Source organism: Gopherus evgoodei, chromosome 6, assembly GCF_007399415.2.
Source record: "Gopherus evgoodei ecotype Sinaloan lineage chromosome 6, rGopEvg1_v1.p, whole genome shotgun sequence".
In the NCBI taxonomy this organism is placed as follows: domain Eukaryota; kingdom Metazoa; phylum Chordata; order Testudines; family Testudinidae; genus Gopherus; species Gopherus evgoodei.
Window position 1 is genome coordinate 82,622,912 of NC_044327.1, and position 24,054 is coordinate 82,646,965.

The following is a 24,054-nucleotide window of genomic DNA, read 5'->3' on the forward strand; positions in this document are numbered from 1 at the left end:
AACACCAGCCAGCACTGTGACACTAAATTAGACCAAAGTATTACAGTCTAGATGAGACAAAACTATTATGTGCCACAGTTTATGTTGCAAAGGAAGGGGGGAAAGCCTCAAGGTCACATAAGGCAACACTAAACTTTAAGACTGTGATTGGTCCCACTGACTCTATAAGCATGGGCTTAATCAGTGCCTTAAACAGAACGCAGTGAATCAATGGTCCAGAAGCTCAGTATAAGTTGTGACCAAAAAATACTCCATCTTGTTCCTAAGGAATTCAAAATCAAAACTGTCATAGACCTCAATGGGTACAAGATTAGGCCCAGTCTTCTAACCTTATTGATGTAGTGCTATTATATGGAAATAAACTTAAAATTAAAAGAAATAAAGCCTCTCATAGTTGTGTTGCTTGTTCAAAGAAATTACTCCAGGGTTTCTCCTATTATGCACAGAATGCAACTATTCTTTAATCCATTTCAGGGTATAAATTAACATTTAGATAAACAATTTGAGATCTTTGGAAGCTTTTTAATTTATAGTTTCTGTTCATTTTGCTTTAAGGTATGACCAGATGGTAGTGTTCTGAAAGTAATAGATTGCAACATTCTTATGGAAGTGTTTTTAATACAATTATTTTCCTAGCTTTTATTGGCATTTAGAACTCTATGTTCTGCATAAATCAAATAATCCTTCCCTATAATACTGACTCAAACATTTTTCTTGTTGATGAAAGATGCATGTTTATAGATTTATGTTAGGGGCCTGATCCTTTCCATTGACTTTGAAGTCTTTCCATTGACTTCAATAGGAATTGGATCAGACCCTAAAAGAAGGAAGCCTTGTAAAGAGAGAACCTTAAATTTCTTTCAGTTACTAGAAGTTTTTTCTGAAGCTCAAGTGTTTTCTTTCTCTTCAAAAAATGCTTGTACTTTACATCTTTCATCTAGTTTGTGGTACTTGTTTTGGAGGAGTGTAATTAACCTTATGATGCCAGGGGAGTAGAGTTAACATGGAAGTGATTTTGGAGGAATGTAAGGACGTTTTCATAATTTGCAAGGCTCAGGGGTAATCATTTATCATTCACAATCATAAGATATTTATGATTGTACTCTGAATACTTTTCTTCAGGTATGACATTGGACTTTTGTAGAACAAGGACTATGCTATCAATCACAAAAGGCAAAAAGATATATTGTATAGTTGGAAAAAAAGGACAACTGATAAATAACAATTCTCATACAAATAGCCATCCATACTTTTCCCCAAATGATACCGTTCTTGAAGCAGTAATATCATGATTAGATATTTCTAAAGCCATAGTGATGGTCATTAGTGTGACAGGTTGGACCCTCGTTCTGGGCTGCCACCTGATGTACTGGGATTTCACTGAGCCTGCCTGCTCCACTAGCCTGGGCTCCCTCTCCGTATTTTGCTGAATTAGGCTCTCTGGCCTCTGGCAGCACATACACAGGTAAGAACTCATCAGCTGTAGAATCACACAGTCTGCCAACAGCTCTCTATGAGGAGGCTCAACAAGGAAATCACCCAGCACTCAAGTACAGCTCCCCTCTGGAAACTACACCCAAAATAATATTGTCTTGCACTGTAGAGAAATCTATACAAAGTAAAAAGAATGAGGAGTACTTGTCTTTTTGCTGATACAGACTGATAATGATACCCCTCTCAAACCTATACAAAGTAAGCTCATAAATTCATCTCCTCCCTCAATGTGGAGGAAGATATTTACAACTCCCCCCTCATTAGAAATTGCACAAACTTGGTTTAAGAATAACCAAAACAAGTTTACTAACTATAAAAGACACATTTTAAGTGATTATAAGGGATAGCAAACAGAACAATGCTGATTTCGAAGCAAATAAAACAAAACACGCATACTAAGCTTAAGATCTTAAAGAGACTTGTTTCAGGAAGTAATTTCTCACCCTAAATATTGTTTTAGGCAAGTTGCAGAATGTCTGTAGCTTAGAGTTTTAGGTATTTCTCTTTACAGACTAGACTCCTCTGTCTCGGTCTGGACACAGCGCTTGCCATCCCACAGCTCAGTTCCTTTGTCTCTTCAGGTACTTTCAGCAGTCTTCATTCTTAGGCAGGAAGGCAATGGAGAAGAGTCCTGTTTTCCTTACTCCCCGGTCTTAAATAGAATTTACATAAGCAGGAAGCCTTTGTTTCCAGTGGAAAAGTACCAGCAGTGTCCATGGTGGCACTTTTTACCAGGTGACATTATCACCTGATCTTGCTGTGTCAAAGCAACCATGAAATCAGAATTATTTGCAATGTCCACAGGAAGGAACTCCCAGAAGATGGGGGATCCACATCTTTGAAGACTTGTTATCTTTTTCCTAATGGTCCATTAAAGCTGATGGCCTTTTGTCTAGTGGGTGTCTCTCAAGTACACACACAGTTGTAATTGTTACATAGTCAATATTCCTGACTTCAGATACAGAAATGATATGTGCATACAAATTGGATAATCACATTCAGTAAATTATAACCTCTCTGATGATACCTTACAAGAATCTGTTATGCCATATCCAAATCATAAGCATATTTCCATAAAGAATATGGAGTGTAACGTCACAATTAGGGATTTATTTTTTTATTATTTATTTATTGCCTTTTATCAGCAGTATAAAATGATATTTCCTGGATTCTACATTTCATGATGGAGTTTGGCTCTCAGCATGCAAGGCACATTGGCCTTTCTATGTAGCCCCATTAGAAGTGTAAATTTAGTGAATTTTACCCTGGCCAGTGGCCATTATTACAGCCTATGTGGAAGGATTAGTACCTTTATAACCCTCAAATAATAAGTGTCTTGTCTGTTCTTAAATTAGTCTGTATCTAGAGAAATGACATTTCAGAATTGTTTTGGTTATGTAGGCAATGAACTAAATTGGCTCTTTTCAAATGAGAAGGAGCTTACACTTTTTTGCAAGACACAGCTTCTGGTCTCAACATTTTTTTTTGAAAATATATGATTGGTTTTTAAGGATAACTTTCAAGCTACATTCTTTTTGGTTTTGACAGCATTTTTATGCCCTTTCTCTGTAGAAGTGCTTTAAAGTTCTGGAACAGCTTCTATCACATTCTGGCTTAGTACCTTGGTGCTTAGTTTTATCTCAGATATCTATGAATACTTTCTTTTGAACCACTTCAGTGAATGCAAACACGGTTACTGATTTCTTCTGCATTTCTGACTGGTTTTTTTTCTCCCCCAATTTGGAAAGATGGTTAAAAAAATCTTCTCTGAGGAGCTTTCTAACAGATGTCACCCCTCCTAGTGTACAGCCATGAGTGTGAGTCTCTCCTAGTGGCCTCTTTAACTTGGAGGTCTCTGCACTGTGACGACAATTTATATCCGAGAACAGTTTGTCTATATCAGCTGCTGCTGGATGACCTGCTATATGAAGCTTTGTATCTCAAAATGTTCATCTTAGATTAATGTGTTTCCTCTTCTCCCCCTAAGGCTCAACATCTTATTTCCCTGAATATGGAACTGTTTCTGACAATATCAAAGAGTAATTTCTTCAAAGCAAGATGAGAGATGGCACAGATAAACATGCTTCACTTTGTTCACCTGCTTTTACTCCTTTACTTAGAATGAAGAAATAAATGCATTCCCTTTTTCTCTTCAAAATCATTACTCTGAACTAAGAACAGTCATTGTCATTGAACAATCTACTCTTTGTTTTTAAAGCTGAGGGCAGTAGGCAATTGGCACTTAAGGTTCATATATATGGAATATGCAAATACATTTGGCAGCTCATAACAATGAAAGAAGCTTTAAGGTTTTGACTTGATGTTGTTTTTAACAGAGTAGAGATATAGAAAATAATGATACTTTGCACTGGATATAATGCATTTAATCTTCAAAATGATTAATAAACTAATCATAGAAAATAGAATATCAGGGTTGGAAGGGACCTCAGCAGGTCATCTAGTCCAACGCCCTGCTCAAAGCAGGACCAATCCCCAACCAAATCATCCCAGCCAGGGCTTTGTCAAGCCTGACCTTAAAAACCTCCAAGGAAGGAGATTCCACCACCTCCCTAGGTAACCCATTCCAGTGCTTCACCACCCTCCTAGTGAAAAAGTTTTTCTAATATCCAACCTAGACCTCCCCCACTGCAACTAGAGACCATTACTCCTTGTTCTGTCATCTGCTACCACTGAGAACAGTCTAGATCCATCCTCTTTGGAACTCCCTTTCAGGTAGTTGAAAGAAGCTATCAAATCCCCCCTCATTCTTCTCTTCTGCAGACTAAACAATCTCAGTTCCCTCAGCCTCTCATAAGTCATGTGCTCCAGCCCCCTAATCATTTTTGTTGTCCTCCTCTGGACTCTTTCCAATTTTTCCACATCCTTCTTGAGTGTGGGGCCCAAAATTGGACACAGTACTCCAAATGAGACCTCACCAATGCCGAATATAGGGGAATGATCACATCTCTCGATCCGCTGGCAATGCTCCTACTTATACAGCTTTGACGATGTGGTTCTGGCGGGACTCAGCTGAGAGTGCCAATTCAGGACCAGTTGTTCAAACAGGGCAGTTACAGCCCTAGGCTGCGGTTTTTCCACCTCTTAGGCAAACCAAACCAGCCAGACAAAAAGGACTTCAGTTTCACCTCACTGGCTAACCACAAGTCACACAAGCAATTTCCTTAGACACTCCAGTCTCCCAGTATCACTACCAGTGCCACTCATCCTGGGGATGAATGGTTATGAAAACCAACATCCCAATAAAAGAAAAAGGTTCTCTCAATTCCAAAGAATCAAGCTCCAGACCCAGGTCAATATACACATCAGATCTTACCCACAAATCACGCTGTTGCGAGTCCTCTAGAATCTAAAATCTAAAGGTTTATTCATAAAGGGAAAAAGGTAGAGATGAGAGCTAGAATTGGTTAAATGGAATCAATTACATACAGTAATGGCAAAGTTCTTGATTCAGAGTTGTAGCAGTGATGGAGTAAACTGCAGGTTTAAATCAAGTCTCTGGAATATCCCCCGCTGGGATGGGTCATCAGTCCTTTGTTCAGAGCTTCAGTTTGTAGCAAAGTCCCTCCAGAGTTAAGAAGCAGGATTGAAAACAAGGTGGAGAAGAGGCATCAGCTTTATATAGGCTCTTCCAGGTATAAGAACACTTCTTTGTTCTTACTGTGGAAAATTACAGCAAAATGGAGTCTGGAGTCACATGGGCAAGTCCCTACACTTTGCTGAGTTACAAGGCATATCTGCCCTCTCTCAATGGGTTAATTGTGTAGCTGATGGTCCTTAATGGGCCATCAGGCAGGCTAGGCAGACCTAAGACCAACTTGTCTGGGATGTTTCCCAGAAACACAGCACAAATTTGAAATACAGACAGTACAGAGCCAATACTTATAACTTCAACTACATAATGATACAGACATATAGACACCATAATCATAACCAGCAACCCATAGCCTGGTCTTAGACACCTTATATGACCCCCTTTATGTAAGATTTGGTGCCTCTACAGGACCTTGGTTGCAACCATGTTCTGTATGGTCCCAGTTTATATCAATAACGTCATAACAGTCCAAAATGCTGTTAGCCTTCTTGGCAACAAGGACACATTGTTGATTCATATCCAGCATCTCGTCCACTGTAACCCCTATGTCCTTTTCTGCAGAATTGCTGCCTAGCCACTTGGTCCCTAGTCTGTAGCAGTGCATGGGATTCTTCCATCCTATATGCAGGACTCTGCTCTTGTCCTTGTTGAACCTCATCAGATTTCTTTTGGCCCAATCCTGGAAGGAAGGAAGGCTGGAAGGAGGTTAGTAGTGGAGTTCCTCAAGGATCAGTTCTGGGACCAATCTTATTTAACCTTTTTATTACTGACCTTGGCACAAAAAGCGGGAATGTGCTAATAAAGTTTGCGGGTGACACGAAGCTGGGGGGTATTGCTAACACAGAGAAGGACTGGGATATCATACAGGAAGATCTGGACGACCTTGTAAACTGGAGTAATAGTAATAGGATGAAATTTAATAGTGAAAAGTGCAAGGTCATGCACTTAGGGATTAATAATAAGAACTTTAGATATAGATTGGGGATGCATCAGTTGGAAGCAACAGAGGAGGAGAAGGACCTTGGGGTATTGGTAGGATGACTATGAGCCGCCAATGTGATATGGCCGTTAAAAAAGCTAATGCGGTTTTAGGATGCATTTGGCGAGGTATTTCCAGCAAAGATAAGGAGGTGTTAGTACCGTTATATAAGGTGCTGGTGAGACCCCACCTGGAATACTGTGTGCAGTTCTGGTCTCCCATGTTTAAGAAGGATGAATTCAAACTGGAACAGGTTCAGAGACGGGCTACTAGGATGATCCAAGGAATGGAAAACCTGTCATATGAAAGGAGACTCAAAGAGCTTGGCTTGTTTAGAGAAATTAATATTAGGGAGGGAGAGGAATTATTTAAGCTTAGTACCAATGTAGACACAAGAACGAATGGGTATAATAAACTGGACACTAAGAAGTTTAGACTTGAAATTAGACGAAGGTTTCTAATCATTAGAGGAGTGAAGTTCTGGAACAGCCTTCCAAGGGGAGTAGTGGGGGCAAAAGACATATTTGGTTTTAAGACTAAGCTTGATAAGTTTATGGAAGGGATGGTATGATGGGAGAGCCTAATTTTGGCAATTGTTCTTTGATTATCGCCAGATAAGTATGCCCAGTGGTTGGTGATGGGATGTTGGATGGAATGGGATCTGAGTTACTGCAGAGAATTCTTTCCTGAGTGCTGGCTGGTGAGTCTTGCCCACATGCTCAGGGTTTAGCTGATTGCCATATTTGGGGTCGGGAAGGAATTTTCGTCCAGGGCAGATTGGCAGAGGCCCTGGAGGTTTTTCGCTTTCCCCTGCAGTGTGGGGCATGGGTCACTTGCTGATGGATTCTCTGCAGCTTGAGGTCTTCAGACCACAATTTGAAGACTTCAATAACTCAGGCATAAGTTAGGGGTTTATTATAGAAGTGGATGGGTAGGGTTCTGTGGCCTGCTTTGTGCAGGGGGTCAGACTAGATGATCACATTGGTCCCTTCTGACCCTAGAATCTATGAATCTATGAATCCTCTAATCTGTCTAGGTTCCTCTATATCATATCCTTACCCTTCAGTATATCTACCACTCCACCCAGGTGAGTGTCATCTGCAAACTTGCTGAGGGTACAATCCACGCTATCCTCCAGATCACTAATGAGGATATTGAACAAAACTGGCCCCAGGACCGACCCTTGGGACACTCCGCTTGATACTGGCTGCAAATTAGACATAGAGCCATTGTTCACTACCTGTTGATCCCGATGATCTAGCCAGCTTTCTATCCACCTTACAGTCCATTAATCAAACCTATAGTTTTTTAACTTGCTGGCAAAAATGCTCTGGGAGACCATATCAAAAGCTTTGCTAAAGTCAAAGAATAACACATCCACTGCTTTCCCCTCATCCACAAACCCTGTTATTGCATCATAGAAGACAATTAAGTTAGTCAGGCATGACTTGCCTTTGGTGAATCCATGCTGACTTTTCCTGATCACTTTCCTCTCCTCTAAGTGCTTCAAAATGGATTCCTTGAGGACCAGCTCCATGATTTTTCCAGGGACTGAGTTGAGGCTGACTGGCCTGTAGTTCCCCGGATTCTTCTTCTTCCCTTTTTTAAAGGTGGGCACTACATTAACCTTTTTCCAGTCATCTGGGACCTCCCCCAGTCACCATGAATTTTCAAAGCTAATGGCCAATGGCTCTGCAATCACATCCGCCAACTCCTTTAGCATCCTCGGATGCAGCGCATCTGGCCCCATGGACTTGCGTTCATTCAGATTTTCTAAATAGTCCTGAACCACTTCTTTCTCCACAGAGGGCTGGTCACCTCCTCCCCATAATGTGGTGTCATGTGCAGTAGTCTGGGAGCTGACCTTGTTCGTGAAGACGGAGGCAAAAAAAAGCATTGAGTACGTTAGCTTTTTCCACATCTATTCAGTAAGAGGCCCACACTTTCCTTGACATTCTTCTTGTTGCTAACATACCTGTAGAAACCCTTCTTATTACTCTTAATATCCCTTGTTAGCTGCAACTCCAAGTGTGATTTGGCCTTCCTGATTTCACTCCTGCATGCCTGAGCAATATTTTTATACTCCTCCCTGGTCATTTATTCAAGCTTCCGCTTCTCATAAGCTTCTTTTTTGTGTTTAAGATCAGCAAGGATTTCACTGCTAAGCCAAGCTGGTCACCTGCTATATTTACTATTCTTTCTACTTAATATTACTTAGTCTTTACAACAGCTCTGTAATGTAGGTATTTATATACAGATGGATACATAACAGAATTATTTGTAGCTGTTAAATGGAATCTGTGGGGAAAGTCTTCATTTTTTGACAACATTTTGTGTATTGATTCTTTTTCCTTCCTTATTTCTAATTTTAACTTTTGTAAACTTTAACATCAGTTGACAAGAGCAATCTAAAATGTATAGAAGGTCATTGTAGAGAAATCCAGCAAGCATGCAAAATGTCAACGGGGTCTGAAATAAGAAAGGATAACTGACCCAGCACAGAGCTGAATTCAGAAAAAAGGAGTAAAAGGGTTAGAACAGAAAAACAAACAAACCAGGAGATGGTTCAGAACAAAATAAAAAGGCATTAACAGAGACAGGATTTATAGTGGGAAACAAAAAATAGCAAAGAACATAGGAGAGGCTAAAGGGCTATACCTCATACAACAGTACCTGACGGTGAAAAGTCACATTGCACTCTGGAAATATTTGCAGTATTCAATGTGAGTAAAGGTGGCAGAATCAGCCTCAAGATAGAAAAAAGTTTAACAGGAGATATGAAAACAAAGTTAACAGAGAAATTTTTAAACCCTGCTTCTTCAGAATTCACCACAGCATTGTGCTGGATGAGACTCTAGACTTCTCTCAGGTGCATTTTACTAGAATTCAACAAAGTGGGGTGAGATACTGATAAGTTACTGTTACTGATAGGTCAACCCCAAGCTTAGTTATTGCTTAATACTGCTTAATTATTCCTTCCAACAAAATGGCATGTCTGTGAGTCTCATAATAATATTTTTGATAAGCAACTTTTAAAAAAATATGTGTCTGTCTTTTTATTTTTGAATGCACTAGATTACATTAAATGTCAGGCTTTCTTTCTTTCAGACAGACACACCCACTGACATTTCAGTTATATCAGATGAACACTATGGGCTAGATTGGGCCACATCCCTTAGTAAGGAACATTGTTTCTTCCCTGAGCCAAAGTACCTTCCATAGGGGTCCTCCTGGGGTGGCTCAGCAATGCAAATTATCACCCACTTGCAGTAAGGGGACAGGAGGGAAGGGATTTGTGGGTCCCCACGCCACAATTCCTTCTCTGGGATGCCCCTGGAATGGCACAGCAGCCTAAACTTATACTAAATAAAAAATGCTTACTCACCTTCTCGTAACTGTTGTTCACGTCCATTCCAATCAGATGTGTGTGCGCCACATGCATGGTCATCAGAAAGTTTTCCCTTAGCAGCTCCCATCAGGTTGGCTAGGGAACCCCCTGCAGTGGCGCCTTCATGGCGCTCAATATGTAACCTGCCGACCCAACCCCCTTCAGTTTCTTCTTGCAGCTATTCCAACAGAGGGGAAGGAGGGTGGGTATTGGAATGAACATGAACAACACATCCCGAAGAACAACAGTTATGAGAAGGTGAGTAACTGTTTTTTCTTCTTCAATTGATTGTTCACATCAATTCCAATCATGTGACTCCCAAGCTCTACCCCAGAGGTGGGATCGGAATTAAGAAATTGCTGACTGGAGCACCACTCTGCCAAATACCGCATCATCTCTGGAATACTCGGTGATAGCATAGGGAGTGATGAACGTATACACTGATAATCAGGTTGCTGCTGTGCATATCTCCTGAATGGTGATCTGGGCCAGGAAAGCGGCTGACGAGGCTTGTGCCCTGGTGGAGTTTGCCGTAATAGCCGGGCTGAGAGCTTAGCCAGCTTGTGGCATGTGCGGATGCAGTCTGTGATCCAGGGAGAAATGAGTTGGGAAGAGACCAGGAGCCCTTTCATCTGCTCTGGCACCACAAAGAACAGCTGGTTCGATTTCCTGAAAGGGTTAGTGCACTCAATGTAGAATACTAGTGCACCCCGGACATTCAATGAGTGAAGCCTCTGCTCCTGTGCACTGTTATGAGGCTTGGGATAGAAAACTGGTAGAAAAATGTCTTGGCTAATATGAAATTGGGACACCACATTGGGAAGGAAGGTTGGGTGAGGCCTGTGTTTCACCTTGTCTTTGTGGAAAACCATGCAGGGTGGGTTGGAGATTAGTGGGTGTGATGGCGACCAAGAATGCCACTTTCCACAACAAATACAGAAGGGAGCAAGCTGCCAATGGTTTGAAAGGGGGCCCCATTAGCCTGGATAGGACCAGATTGAGGTCCCATGCAGGCACCAGTCAATGAGTCTGTGGATATAATCTTTCCAGGCATTTGAAGAAATGCCCTGCCCCGGGGTTGGCAAACATGGAACTCCCAAACTCTGCCAGGTGGAAGGCCAAAATAGCAGCAAGGTGTTCCCTGATGGATGACCTTTCTGGGTCCTGTTGTTTCAGATGCAGGAGGTAATCCAGGATGCGTGGTATAGGTGCCTGGATTGGAAGTGTGCGATGCTGGGCGCACCAGCAAGTGAACCTCTTCCACTTAGCTAGGTGGATGGTTTCCTGCTGCTGAGGAGAACCGGCCTTACAGGTTCCAAAAACAGGAGCTCCAGGGGGTTTAACTACGAAGCTTCCACACTGTGAGATGGAGAGACTGGAGCTCTGGGTGGTGAAGGTGACTGTGGTCCTGAGTGATGAGATCTGGGTAAAGTGGTAGCAAGATCAGGGTGTCCACAGACAACTCCAGAAGCATGGTGTACCAATGTTGGCATGGCCATGCTGTGGCCAACAGAATTATTTCTGCCTTGTCTCTGTGGATCTTGAGCCATACCTTGTGTTAGAGTGAGACCGGTGGAAAGATATGCATAAGACTATCCCCCCAAGGTAGCATGAACACATCCGAGATCAAGCCTGGGCTGTGTTCCGGAAGGAGCAGAACACTGGGCACTTTCTGTTGCTCCATGTGGCAAACAGATCTACCTGGGGAACCCCCCCCCACCTTTAGAAGACGGAATGTATGACATCTGGATGGATGGACCACTTGGGGTGGTAGAACGATCTGCTGAGGTGATTTGCTAGTTCTGTATTCCCAGGAGATATGATGCCTCCAGGTGAATGGAGTGGGCCATGCACAATTCCTATAGCTGGAGGGCTTCCAGGCATAGGGAGGAGGAAAGAGGTCCTCCCTGTTTGTTAATATAAATGATGGAAATGGTGTTGTTGGTCATCACTGCCACTCACTGGCCTTGTATTTGGGACAGGAAGGTCTGGCAGGCCTAATGTGCCACTCTGAGCTCCTTGATATTGATATGGACCATATGCCTTGCGTTGGGAGATCTCCCAGGTGAGTGCCCCAACACAGAGCTGACACATCCATTACTAGGAACAGAGAGGGCTGTGGGCTGCTGAAAGGGACTCCCTTGCACGCTGATAGAGGGCCGAGCCACCATCGGAGAGACTCAAGTACTTACTCTGGCACAGTGACCACTGAGTCCATTCTCTTGCGACCTGGGCAGTAGACCAACACGAACCATGCTTGTAGAGGTCTGGCATGAACCATGCTTGTAGAGGTCTGGTCAGTCTGGCATGTTGGACCACGTAAGTGCAGACTGCCAAGTGGCTGAGAAGACACAGGCACCCCCCTTGCTGTAGTGATTGGGTACCATGTTTGTTATGGCTTGGAACCGGGTCTCTGGCAGGAACAACCTTTCCTGTACTGAATCCAGCCCTGATCTGAAGAATTCTAGTCTTTGGATTGGTGATTAGTTTGACTTGTTCACGCTGAGGAGGAGTCCTAGTCTCTCAAAAGTGAATCTGACTAATCGGCCTTGAGACTCTACTTGCCCCTGTATTAACCAGTCATTGAGGTAGGGGTACACCTGCACCTGCCTCCTGCAGAGGAAGGCTGCTACAACTGACATGCACTTGATGAACACTCAGGGAGCCATTGATAGACCGAATGGGAGGACCGTGAGCCAATAATGATTGTGGTTGACCAGAAAAGATAGGAACCATCTGTGCACAGGCCGAATGGCTGTGTGAAAGTATGCAAGTAAAGGGTAGGGGATGAGCCCACACCCTAACCCAAACTACTTTATACACTGAACTAAACTAACTGAAATCTAGACTAGAAAACTGCAGGCTAAAGAAGAAAACTAAGGAAAGCACTTGCAAGGTAAGTGAATGCAGTTCCAATGGCTGTCACAGATAGTAAGCAGGAACTGAAGGAGGGTCAGGTCGGTAGGGTTATATATTCAGCGCCATGAAGTTGCCACTCCAGGGGGCTCCACAGCTGACCCGCCAAGAGTAGCTAAGGGAAAACTTTCTGACAACTGTGCATGCGGCGCACACACACCTGATGGGAATCGATGTGAACAATCACTCGAAGAACTATTCTTATACTCTCCATTGTCCAGCATGTTCAGGTGCTGAAACCTTGTTTCCACCAATGTACAGATTCCTGCTCAGGTGCTTGTGTGTAAGTGTGTGTGAGTGAGGAAGGGAATAGGATCAGGTGTACATAACCCCCTTACTCCTGCATACCCAAACCCAAGGTCTGGATAGGCCATTTAAGGGGATGAATTTCCCCTTAGGCACCTGTACAGATGTACATAGGCTGAGGGACAATAGAGCCCTACTCTTGTTATATTTTTCAGGAATAAACAATGAGCACCTCCCCCCTGGGTTATAGTTGTGTGAGAAGTATGAGACAGCACTTTACTTAAATGGAAAACAAATGAACAAATTCCTCATTTGCTCTCCTCTCCAACCTGTAAACACATGCATCCTTAGTTGCCACACAGGGTCCATCACAGTCTAAAAGAGAGGCTTTTGTGCAAGCTCTTTGTTAAGGTGTCCGCAGCCCTTCATTGCTTCACTGAGAACTACATTTTGAGCTAAAAGTGAAAACATTTGAGACCTTATTGTGGTTAGTATTTCCATCGGAGTTCAATCATTTCTATGCCGTAGTGTAGTATATATTTGCCTTATTAATATTAAATGTAGTGTGGCTGTAAAATTCAATTTCACAGCCAGGGCAGCTCAGCATATTGAATGGCATTGCCCCTGATCGCTTTTATTGGTTCTAAGAAGTTCAAATTATGATTGCTGTAATGTTTATCACAGAGGAATAACAAAAGAGCCATGCACCTTATATTTCAGTAGTGATTTCAGCAAATTTTCCCAGAAAGCCCATGTATTCAAGAGAGGGGTTTGAACCTTTTATGCACATTAGACTTCTCTCAGTCACCAGCATAAATCCAGATGAACTTTAAGGACGAGGCTGGAGGCTATCCATAGTATTGCAGTGGTAATGAGTTCTTAAGATAGTGATAAGAAGTTTCCTGAGCCCCTGCACAGAAGACATAACAATACCGTGAAATTGGGTACCACGTCATGATTTTGTATGTGAAAGACTTCAGATGTGCCGTCTGATTCTAATACCCTATGCAATATTCTGTTACTGTGCAATATGTAAAATTATTCTATATCTCATACATTTTGAATAGTATCTTCTAATGGATAGGAGCTACTTTTGCATTCTGGTCACACTTTTCCATTCCCCCCTGGGTCTGTAATGGAGCTTTACTCTTTCATTCACCTTGCCTTACACATTTATAACAAATTTTCCTTTTTTAAAAATAGAACTGCACATTTTCTTCAGTGCCTAGAGCTCTCTTGCTAATTATTTTTCCATATATTCTAAGCAGAACAGAGAAATAAAATAAAAATGCTCTATAAAGATAACATTGAACACAGCCGTTTTGATTAAATAAGGTCTCGTGCAATAAAAAATAAAAATTCCAGGTGGTATAGTAGATTTGCATAGTAGCCTATTACCTTTAAAGGCTTCATATTTTGCTTAGGTCAGGATTGGAAACTACCTGGTATTTCCAGACTATTCCTTAGTGAAAACCTTGCAGTTCAGCGAAATTGGCCATTTCTTCTCAGGATTAGGATAGAAAGGGTGCTGGATATTTGGATTGGGCTGCATTGCCAGTAGCTATCTGAGAAAGATTATATAACAGCGCTGCTCCACATTGGGTATGGCTGTAGAGATCGTGACTAGTTGCTCAGTTTTATAAGCACAAGAGTTACTCTGAAGTTTATATTAAAAAGTTATAGGTGGGCCACGTAAGGGTGCCTATAGTTGAGACTGCCCAGTGCTTTCCATTATAAGAAATAGTTTTCAATTGCTTATACCTTTGCTGAATTGTAACTGTTAGGGCTGAAATTTTTCATGCATTTGGATGTTTTAGCTGTAAAATGGTTCAGCTGTAAAATGGTTCAGCTGTAAAATGGTTCAGGGAGTTAGGCAAAAATACATTGTTTTAATCATGTTAAAATTGACACAACCATTTCATTGAGAACCTTTAGCACCTTCATACTTTGAAGTAGGAACTTGAAATTGGGCAAGATGGTCACCGTATGTCAGGGGTTTGCCTTTTTCTCTGCCCTTGAAAAACTACTTAAATTGGACCATGTTTTTAAGCTGTTGACAGGGGGAAATCTGTCTGCACATGCTCAGTAGACACTTGTTAGAGTTAGGCAGCTACATGCTTCAAAGAGCCCATGTGAACTGTGAATACTCAGCCCAGGACTGCAAGGGCTGACAGGACTTTCATGCCATTGGTTTCCTGGCCTGTTTTGAGCCACTGTGGTGCCAGGTACCAGAACTGAGAGTAGGAGGAAATCTGTCTTTCCTGTGTTCTCAATGCTCTCCTTGCTGGGCCCAGGCAGCCTAGAGGTGGAAGCTGCTTGACTTAACACACTGAGGATAAGAACCAGACCTTGGAGGGAGATAAAAGGAGTAAATGGGGATAAAGAACATGGAGATGGAAGACGGAGACTAAGACTGGTAGCTGGCAGGGCATTGAAACAGGGCCTGGGAGCAGTGGCGCGAGACTGGGTCATGGAATGAGCAGTGAGGGGGATGAGGAAAGACTGGGGCTAGGCAGGAGACTGGGACAGAGATCAGATGTGGACCCTGCTGAAAGAAGAGGTTGAGACTGGCTGGGGAAGGAGACCTGCACTGGAATGGGAAGCACAAGTATGTGTGTTGTGTATCTGGAGCCAAAATTAGTTGACATTTTAGGCAGTTTTGGCTTTAATCTTTGTGCCTCAGATTTTCCATCTATAAAACAGGTATAATATGCCCTCATCTTCCAGTGGTGTTGTAAAGATTCGTATAGTAATATATGAGAAACACTCAGATACAATTGTAAGGGCACCATAGAAATGCCTACAAGAAAGTTAATGATTTTGTATTCAGTGCATGATTTGGATGGTGTGCAGTTAGTAAGACCTGAGGCCGCATAGTGAATTAGGAAGATAAAAATCAATACTAAATTACTACCCATTCACAGAATGAGACTGGGGTCCTGTGGGAAAAAATACTATGTAATCATGTAGTTAAAGACTATATTACAAGATACATTCACAAGGGAACCCAATAAAGGTTGCACATACAACCTTAATTCTGACATTTCCTACTTTGGAGTGTGGGACTTTGTAACCTTAAAAATGCTCATTGAACATCATTTTTTTGAGATGTAATTTATCTAAGGGGCCAATCCTTCAGAATTTTCATTGTACACTTCTTCCCCGATATAACATGAATTTGGGTATAACACAGTAAAGCAGCCCTCCAGGGGGGCGGGGCTGCACACTCCAGCGGATCAAAGCAAGCTTGATATAACGCGGTTTCACCTATAATGCGGTAAGATTTTTTAGCTCCCGAGGACAGCGTTATATTGGGGTAGAGGTGTGCTTACTGGCAGTTCTGCCTATGAAACTGTGTATCACCTCCTTGCTCAGTATTCTTGTGTTATACCAGGAAGTTGGTCAGCAGTATGATAAAACTTAGTTTCCACCAGAAGGACATGTTAATAGAGCTTACATTTTTATTGCTGAATTTTATATATATATGTATATGCATGTGATCTTTTTTTTTTAAGGACATCAGAAATTACACAAATTTATGCATAAAATTCCTCAAAACTCTTATACTTTGGTGTGCTTTACCCTTCAAATTCTTTTACCAAATTTCCTCCCAAGAGTCTTCCTTAATATATATTGTTTCCCCTAGTAATTAATTTCTTAAATTTAGTGAGCTGAACATTCAACAGATTAAGGTCCCAGTCCTACAAACTTTCACACAGCGCATGTTCTCAAGATTAGGCCTTAAGTAATGGTGGCATGAGCCAGTGTTCATGTAAGAGCCTCCCATTGACCTAAATGCTTTTGCAACATACAGATGTAGCTCTATGTATATAGGTGTATGTTGCATTATATCAGGGATGATCCTGGATATATTTTTAAAGGCCTGGCCCCAGGCTTGCAGTGAAGCAGGGCACAGCAAATATTAAAATGGACAGATAGGTAGTAAATGGAATTAAGTGACTCTGAAGTCATGAGAAACTGTTAAAATAGAGCCAAATGGATTCTTTTCCTGGTGTTTCTTGTTATAAAGCTTTGTCTGCTCTGATACTGATTTGATGTCCAATTCCCATCCAGATGAGTCTCTTTCTATATTATGTTCACTGTTTCCCTGCCTGCTACTAATCCTCTATCTAAAAAAGAATATTGTTAAAATGTCTAACATCCCAAACAATCTGCTCTCTGGCTACAGTCAGAAGGATTTGCCTGTCCCTGTAAGGGATTAGGTAATTGAATTGTCTGAGTAGCTGATTCTGGCTGGTATCTTAAAAGAGTTATTTCCAAAATGTAGCTGGAGGATGAAGAAAGCAGCCACATGTTCACTAAATGAGGTGATTAGGTCAGGAGTCAGGAGTTCAATGGAGGTCACCCAGTTTCTTCAAAGATATGTTTTTCTGAGGTGTTCATAAGGACTTTATGCATAACTTGCCTTTGGGTGAGGAGAAGGCTGAGGGGAAATTTTGGGTGTGTGTTTAGAAATAGTAACAGGTTGTCAATAACATTGATGAGGATGTTCAACAAAAAAAAGCTCCAAGGTCAGGAATCTTTAAAATTAGCAGTGGTCTTTGACATGTAGCACTGAAGCAATACTGCAGATGAAATCCACATTTATATTTGCTAATGCAAGACAAATAGGAATAGTGATTTATGGATATAAGGAACCAAACATAGGCATGCACTCAATTAACTTCGCTTTGAGTCAGGGATGCACACATCTCTGCATGTATATCCACTAATGTTCTACTTACAGTATTAAATAGCTATTATTTAATCTACATCTACTAATTAGTCCTGCTGATCTGGTTGACCCACTTTTCCACATGCTAATAACCTTTGTTAGAGCCTAATTGCCCATGTCCTCTTGTTTTTGCTTTATTTTGTAAAGTGAATAGATTCCTACTTAAATTTTTATTTTAACCTTTTGAATGCTTCTGTTACTGCCATTAGAACTCATTTCATCCTCCCCTCCTGCTTCCTGCCCTCTCTTCTGCAAGTGGTATTCCATTATCTACCCCTATAATATATAATATTACCTGCGCCTTCCTACCATTTAAAGCTATACTTTTTTATTTATAGTTTGTGATTCTCTTTCGCACCATTGACTTCAATGGAGTCATTCTTGATTTTACAGTGGCATGAGTTTAGAAATAATAGATTATCAAGCCAAAAGGGACCACTGCAATCACTTAGTCTAACCTCCTTTATAACACAAGCCAAAAGATTTCTCTGGGCTAATTTCTGTTTGATCTAGAGTATCTCTTTTAGAAAAGCATGCAATCTTGATATAAAAATTGCCAGTGATGGAGAATCCACTGCAACCCCTGATAAATTATTCCAGTGCTTAATTTCTTTCACTCCTGAAAATTTACCCCTTATTTCCAGTCTGAATTGGATGTAGAGCTTTTATATAAACCACACAGATTCTTTAGAGCTGGAAACTGCTAATGTAAAGTTACAGTATTACTAGAGATGAATAAAATAATCAAATTCCTGAACTCCTTGTTCATTCCTTACTTCAGCAAAACTTCCATTGGCTTCCATGAGCATTCTCAAGACTTGAGAATTTAAGTTCTAAACTTGGGAGGATGGCAACAAACAACAGAATTAAATAAAAATATTGTAAATGCATCACAGAAGTCCATTTAGATATTGCTGAGATATTAAAGCAAGTGGACTGTACCTTCATAAAAGTCACAAGTTATTTGAATTATGTGTTAAATATGCTGACACAGGATCTTGAATTTCATGTAGTTTTATTAAGTGACAAGCTGAAATGAAGAAATGCATAGTTCAAGAATTCAGAGATCTGACAGAATATAAATCCACATTCAGTTTGCCTATAGTAACATATTTTAACACTTCGTTGCAAAGCATGAATTAAACTCTACAGTGATGTAACAAAGTCTTTGTTGTTCATGAATTGGTTTGTCAATTCTATCATATATCAAATCCCTTTCCATAATATTTCATCCATTTGAAACACTGACCTTCATCTCTCTGAACCTGAGATCAGTAATTATTCATTAATAAACATTAACAATGCTACAGAATTTCAATAGCTGAATCAAAATCCTCTCATATTGACCTCAGGACAGGAATTCCTCAGAGTTTTAATAGGGAATTTCAGAAGAGCAAATAGTTCTGATAATTTGCTCTGTAAGATAGCAATGCTGTGTCACATTGCTCTGTTCTGAGATTTGAAATAGGCTATTAAATAATAGTTCTGTCAAGCTGGCATTTCCCTTTGAAAACTTCCTAGTCAAATGAGAGGAGGCGAAAAGTGTAATGTATTTGTCAGCTAGTCTTGTTCCTCTCTGAATTTTGGTAGCAGGAGACGAGGAGAATATAACAACTTCTGAGAACTCCTGGAAAGGGAATTTGCTGGAATTTCGTTAGCTGGGAATAGTGTCTCACAAAAATACAGATTTTAAACTTTTTATTCAGCATAGCACTAATGGATGTGGATTTGATTTCACTATACTGGAATTTCACATTGACATCAACTCTGGGCTTCCAGCTTGCACAGTTTTTGAAGGCAGACTCTTCTCTCGCCCATTTTAATAGATTGCCTGACTTCATACAATCAGTAGAAGAATGTCATTTTAGGTACTCTTGCCGAGACTATACCCAGCTACAGATTGGATCCGTTTCTGAAAAGGAATAACACCACCCATTTAGGTCCTCTATCTCAATGGTTTTCAAACTTTTTTTCTGGTGACCCACTTGAAGAAAATTATTGATGATGTTTGGGGTGTGGGAGTGGCTCAGGGCTGAGGCAGAGGTTTGGGGTGAGGGCTGCAGGGTGGGGCTGGGAATGAGGGGTTCAGGGTGTGGGAGGAGGCTCTGGGCTGAGGCAGGGGCTTGGAGTGTGGAGCTCCTAGTCAGCAGCACAGTGGGGTGCTAGGGCAGGCTTCCTGCCTGTCCTGGCACTACATACTGTGCTGCACCCTGAAAGCAGCCAGCAGCAGGTCCAGCTCCTAGGTGGAGGTTCACGAACAGTTCCCTACAGCTCTTGCCCTCAGGCACCGTCCCACCTAGCTCCCACTGGCTGGTACTCAGCCAGTGGGAGTGCAGAGTTGGTGCTTGGGGTGAGAACAGTGCACAGAGCCCCATGGTCCCCCTGCTTAGGAGCCAGACCTGCAGCTGACTGCTTCCAGGGCGCAGCACAGTATTGGAACAGATAGGGACTAGCCTGCCTTAGCCAGGCAGCACAGCTGACAAGACTTTTAACAGCCTGGTCAGTGGTGCTGACCAGAGCCGCCGTGACCCAGTGCCTTACATTCCGCAACCAGTACTAGGTCATGGCCCACAGTTTGAAAACCACTGATCTATCTTGAGTTAAGCTGATGCTCATTATGGACTGACTTCACCCTTATTTTACATGACCAGAGGAATAAGGCCATCCACACTCCTTTGCATGGGCATGTAAAACTGGTTTAGATTGTGACTCTGGACACAGAGGAGGGCTTTATGCTTGATGATCCCCCATCAAAAGCCAGCTCGCTGAGTACAAGGAGGGAGCAAGCTACATTGCTGCTCTTCTTCTTTGACCCCCAGCCAGTGCTAGAGTGCTGCATGGGATGAACTGTAGCTAGAGGAGTGTGTCTGTGATGCAGTGGTGCCTGAGACTACTCCTGAGATAGCACAGTTTATGCACCAGCCCTTGCTCAGGGCTATGTCAAAAGCAAGATTTAGCTTGATAGGAGTCATGTAATCTTGTCTCAGTATAAAAAACACCCACCACAACTGTAGTTGCTGTAGTGTTAGTAACAATATAATGAAAGAGTCTGGCATTATAGTAATTGTTTATCATAAAAGACTAACTCCAAGTATTTCTATAGAGAAATTATTACCATTATTCACTGAAGTAGGTCAGGTCTCTCATCCATGCCCAACTGTGTTTGAATCACATTAATCAAGAGCAATTCATTTCATATATATATATAAGTGCCTGTGAGTTAGTACAGCAGGTGCAGGAGGTAGCAGAATTCAGTGATTCTGAGATATAACTTGAAGCTGAATGCACTTCAAGAGCTGCAGACACTAAATGTGAAGTTAAATTGGGTGTCTATGGATTATGCTGGATTGCTGGGCTGGTGTGAGGTCAAAATGGGGACAATCCTAGGGAGTGAGAAGAAGAGAAGGGGTTGATCATTTAGGTAAGAGAGAAGGAAGACGTAAGGAATGGTTGTTGGGGCACAGTTAGAGGTTGATTATGAGAAGGATTTGGGGCCTTAGGGAGAAGTTTTGAGAACAGATGAAATAATGAAAAGAGAAAAGAGTGTGTGCCCTCCCTCCTGTGTCCTGAGGGAAATGACTGACTGGAGTGTAAGCTTTGTCTGTTCCTCCTGATTTCCACTGAGGACCAGCTTGTAGCCTCCTGTTTTGGACAATATTTATGTCACAATTAATAGTTATCTTTCATCACATTATCCTAGTGTTCGGTTTCTGAGATTTTCTTCTATTGTTCCTGTGTCATTAATACAGGGCTACCTCATAGAAATATGAATAACAAGTTTAGGCCATTGCTTTGATTAATTCCCTCTTAAGTATGCAGCTGGGGAACTGATAGGATTTTGAATTATTTGCTGTTATAATTAGGGTTCACATTTAGTTTGCAGTTGTATAAATGAAACACAGAACCTTGAGCAGACCAAAAAAATAATTGGGACTGTGAAATTTGTGAATAGTTTCATGTCAATCAAAGTTGCATTGTTGGCAAATAAACCATTAGTCCTTTTTTTTTTTTTTTGCCTAGCTTTAGTGGTGAATTCATCTGTCATAGTTACAGGGAGAGCTCCACTTTAGACCCCTGTGACTCCTTTCATGTGTACCAATCTGGTGGCAGGTTTTGCTCCTCTCCACTCCTGCCTACCTATCTTAGACTGGGTCTCGGGCTGCAGCCCACCTGTTTAGCAAATGTGATAACATAACAAGTCCAGCTGAGTCTGGAACCTATAAACCCTCTTCCCTGAGACCCTGTGACTAGTGGCTAATTAAAGTGACTAAAATAGATGCTTTTTCAAAACAAAACATTATTTATTCACCCAATGATATACAAAGCAAGCAGAGAAAAGAGATGAAACAACAAAAGGTGTATCCATCCCATTCCTTCTTTGCAAATGTTATAATTAACAAAGTGGTTAATGCACTCTCCCATAAAAGTTTCCCAAAATCAACTGGTTAAAAATTGTTCTTAAAATGTAAAACATATTGTTAGTTTTTATATAATCAGTAGTATGCCTAAAGGAGCATTAACTGTTTTCTCCTAAAGCTCCAGGAAGAAATCACAAACAGTGTGGAACCGGCTGTCCAACACTATCTGTGATTTGGGGGACGTGTCATAATTATAAAGGGAAGGGTAACAACCCTCCTGTATACAATTCTATAAAATCCCTCCTGACCAGAAGCACCAAAATCCTTTTACCTGTAAAAGGTTAAGAAGCTCAGGTAACCTGGCTGACACCTGACCCAAAGAACCAATAAGAGGACAAGATATTTTCAAATCTTGTGGGGGAGGAGACTTTTGTTGGTGCTCTTTGTTTTGGTGGTGTTCAATCTTGGAATTAAGAGGGACTGGACATCAATCCATGTTCTCCAAATCTTTCTGCACAAGTCTCTCATATTTCAAACTTGTAAGTAACAGCCAGGCAAGCGTATTAGTTTTATCTTTGTTTTCTCAACTTATAAATGTTCCTTTGCTAGAGGGAGGTTTATCCCTGTTTTGCTGTAACTTTGAAACTAAAGCTAGTTCTAAAGCTGGGCTCTTTGAATCTGATTACCCTAAAAAGTCATTTCCATCCTGATTTTACAGAGATAAACTTTACCTTTTCTTTTAATAAATCCTTCTTTTAAGAACCTGATTGATTTTTCATTGTTTTAAGATCCAAGGGTTTTGGATCTGTGTTCACCAGGAATAACTGGTGAGGGTATACTCTCAAGCCTACCCAGGAAAAGGGGTGTAAGAACTTGGAGGGGGGGAGGAATTAGTCTCAAATCTGCCCAGAAAAGGGGGGGTTAGGGACTTGGGAAATATTTGGGGGAAGGTAGAGTTCCAAGTGGCTCTCCCCTAAGATTTGGAACATGCTTGGTGGTGGGAGCTTACTGTTAACCTAAGCTGGTAAATAAGCTTGGGGGTCTTTCATGCAGGTCCCCACATCTGTACCCTAAAGTTCAGAGTGGCGAAGGAACCCTGACATGGTAGAAGCGACGGGATGATAAGGTGTCTGGGGCTTTCCTTGGGATGTAGGTGGGTCCTTGGGTTGCCCTCAGTGATAGGGTTTTGTTTGGGTTGCCACTTCTGATATTTGCTACAACTGCTAATAATTTTTTTTTGTTTTCTGTCACCTCCTACCTGTAAAGGGTTAAGAATTTTGGTGTCTCTGACCAGGAGGGATTTTACAGAATTGTATACAGGAGGGTTGTTACCCTTCCCTTTATAGTTATGACAGCAAGTTTTGGATGAGTTTCTCTCAACCAAGATCTCCTACTCCTGGCTTGAGAGAGAAAAACAGCCCACATAGTTGTGATGGGTAGTTTGTGAACAGGGGCTGCTAACAGGGAGTTTCGCAAGGGAGTTTGGAAGGGGAATGGGAAGGGGGCAAGGTTCACTTGCTGTTCTTTAAAACCTGTAAACTAAACTACATTCAAAATTTCTTGATTTAAACAAAACCCTTTCGGCTGCAGGAGACAATGCAGGCAGAAGCCCAGCAGCAGAGTGGGGGCTATCTAGTTTATTGTGCTGAGTGCAGCATGTATGATTACCAGCCCTGTGGGTGCGTGGTGTGTATGTGCATTCGGTGCAAGGAGCTCCTGGCCCTCAGAGACCGCGTACGGGCTTTGGAGGCCAGGGTGGAAGAACTGGAGGAGCTAAGGGAGGCAGAGAGGTATGTTGATGAGGCTTTCCAAGACACTGTAAAATTTTCCCACCTCTGATCAGACAGCCCCTACACTGTTGAGGAGGTTGAAAGGCCCATGAAAGCAGATCAGTCAACGAGAGCAGAGGGAAAACTTCCCATAGTTGGGACCCTCCTTCCAGATGGTGTTAGGGTATCCTCTCGCACTGAGGTTATCTCTCCAGGGGAAGGAACTCCAGTCGCTAGTAAAAGGCAGATGTTAGTAATGGGAGATTCAATCATTAGAAACATAGATATCTGGGTTTGTGATGACCGGAAGAACTGTATGGTGACTTGCCTGCCTGGTGCAAAGGTTGTGGATCTCTCGAGGCATTTGGATAGACTTATGTTTAGTGCTGGGGAGGAGCCGGTGGTCGTGGTACATGTAGGTACCAGTGACATAGAGAAGGGTAGGAGAGACGTCCTGGAGGCCAAATTTAGGCTGCTAGGGAAGGGACTGTAATCCAGGACCTCTATGGTGGCATTCTCAGAAATGCTTCCAGTTCCACATGCAGGGCCAAGTAGG

At 41.8% G+C, this 24,054-nt stretch overlaps 1 protein-coding gene across 2 annotated transcripts in view; it reads left to right on the forward strand.

The window, feature by feature from the left end:
* EDIL3 (EGF like repeats and discoidin domains 3) overlaps nt 1–24,054 on the forward strand; it is a 442,715-nt gene that overhangs the window by 156,947 nt on the left and 261,714 nt on the right. The gene's annotated exons all lie outside the window — the stretch shown is intronic.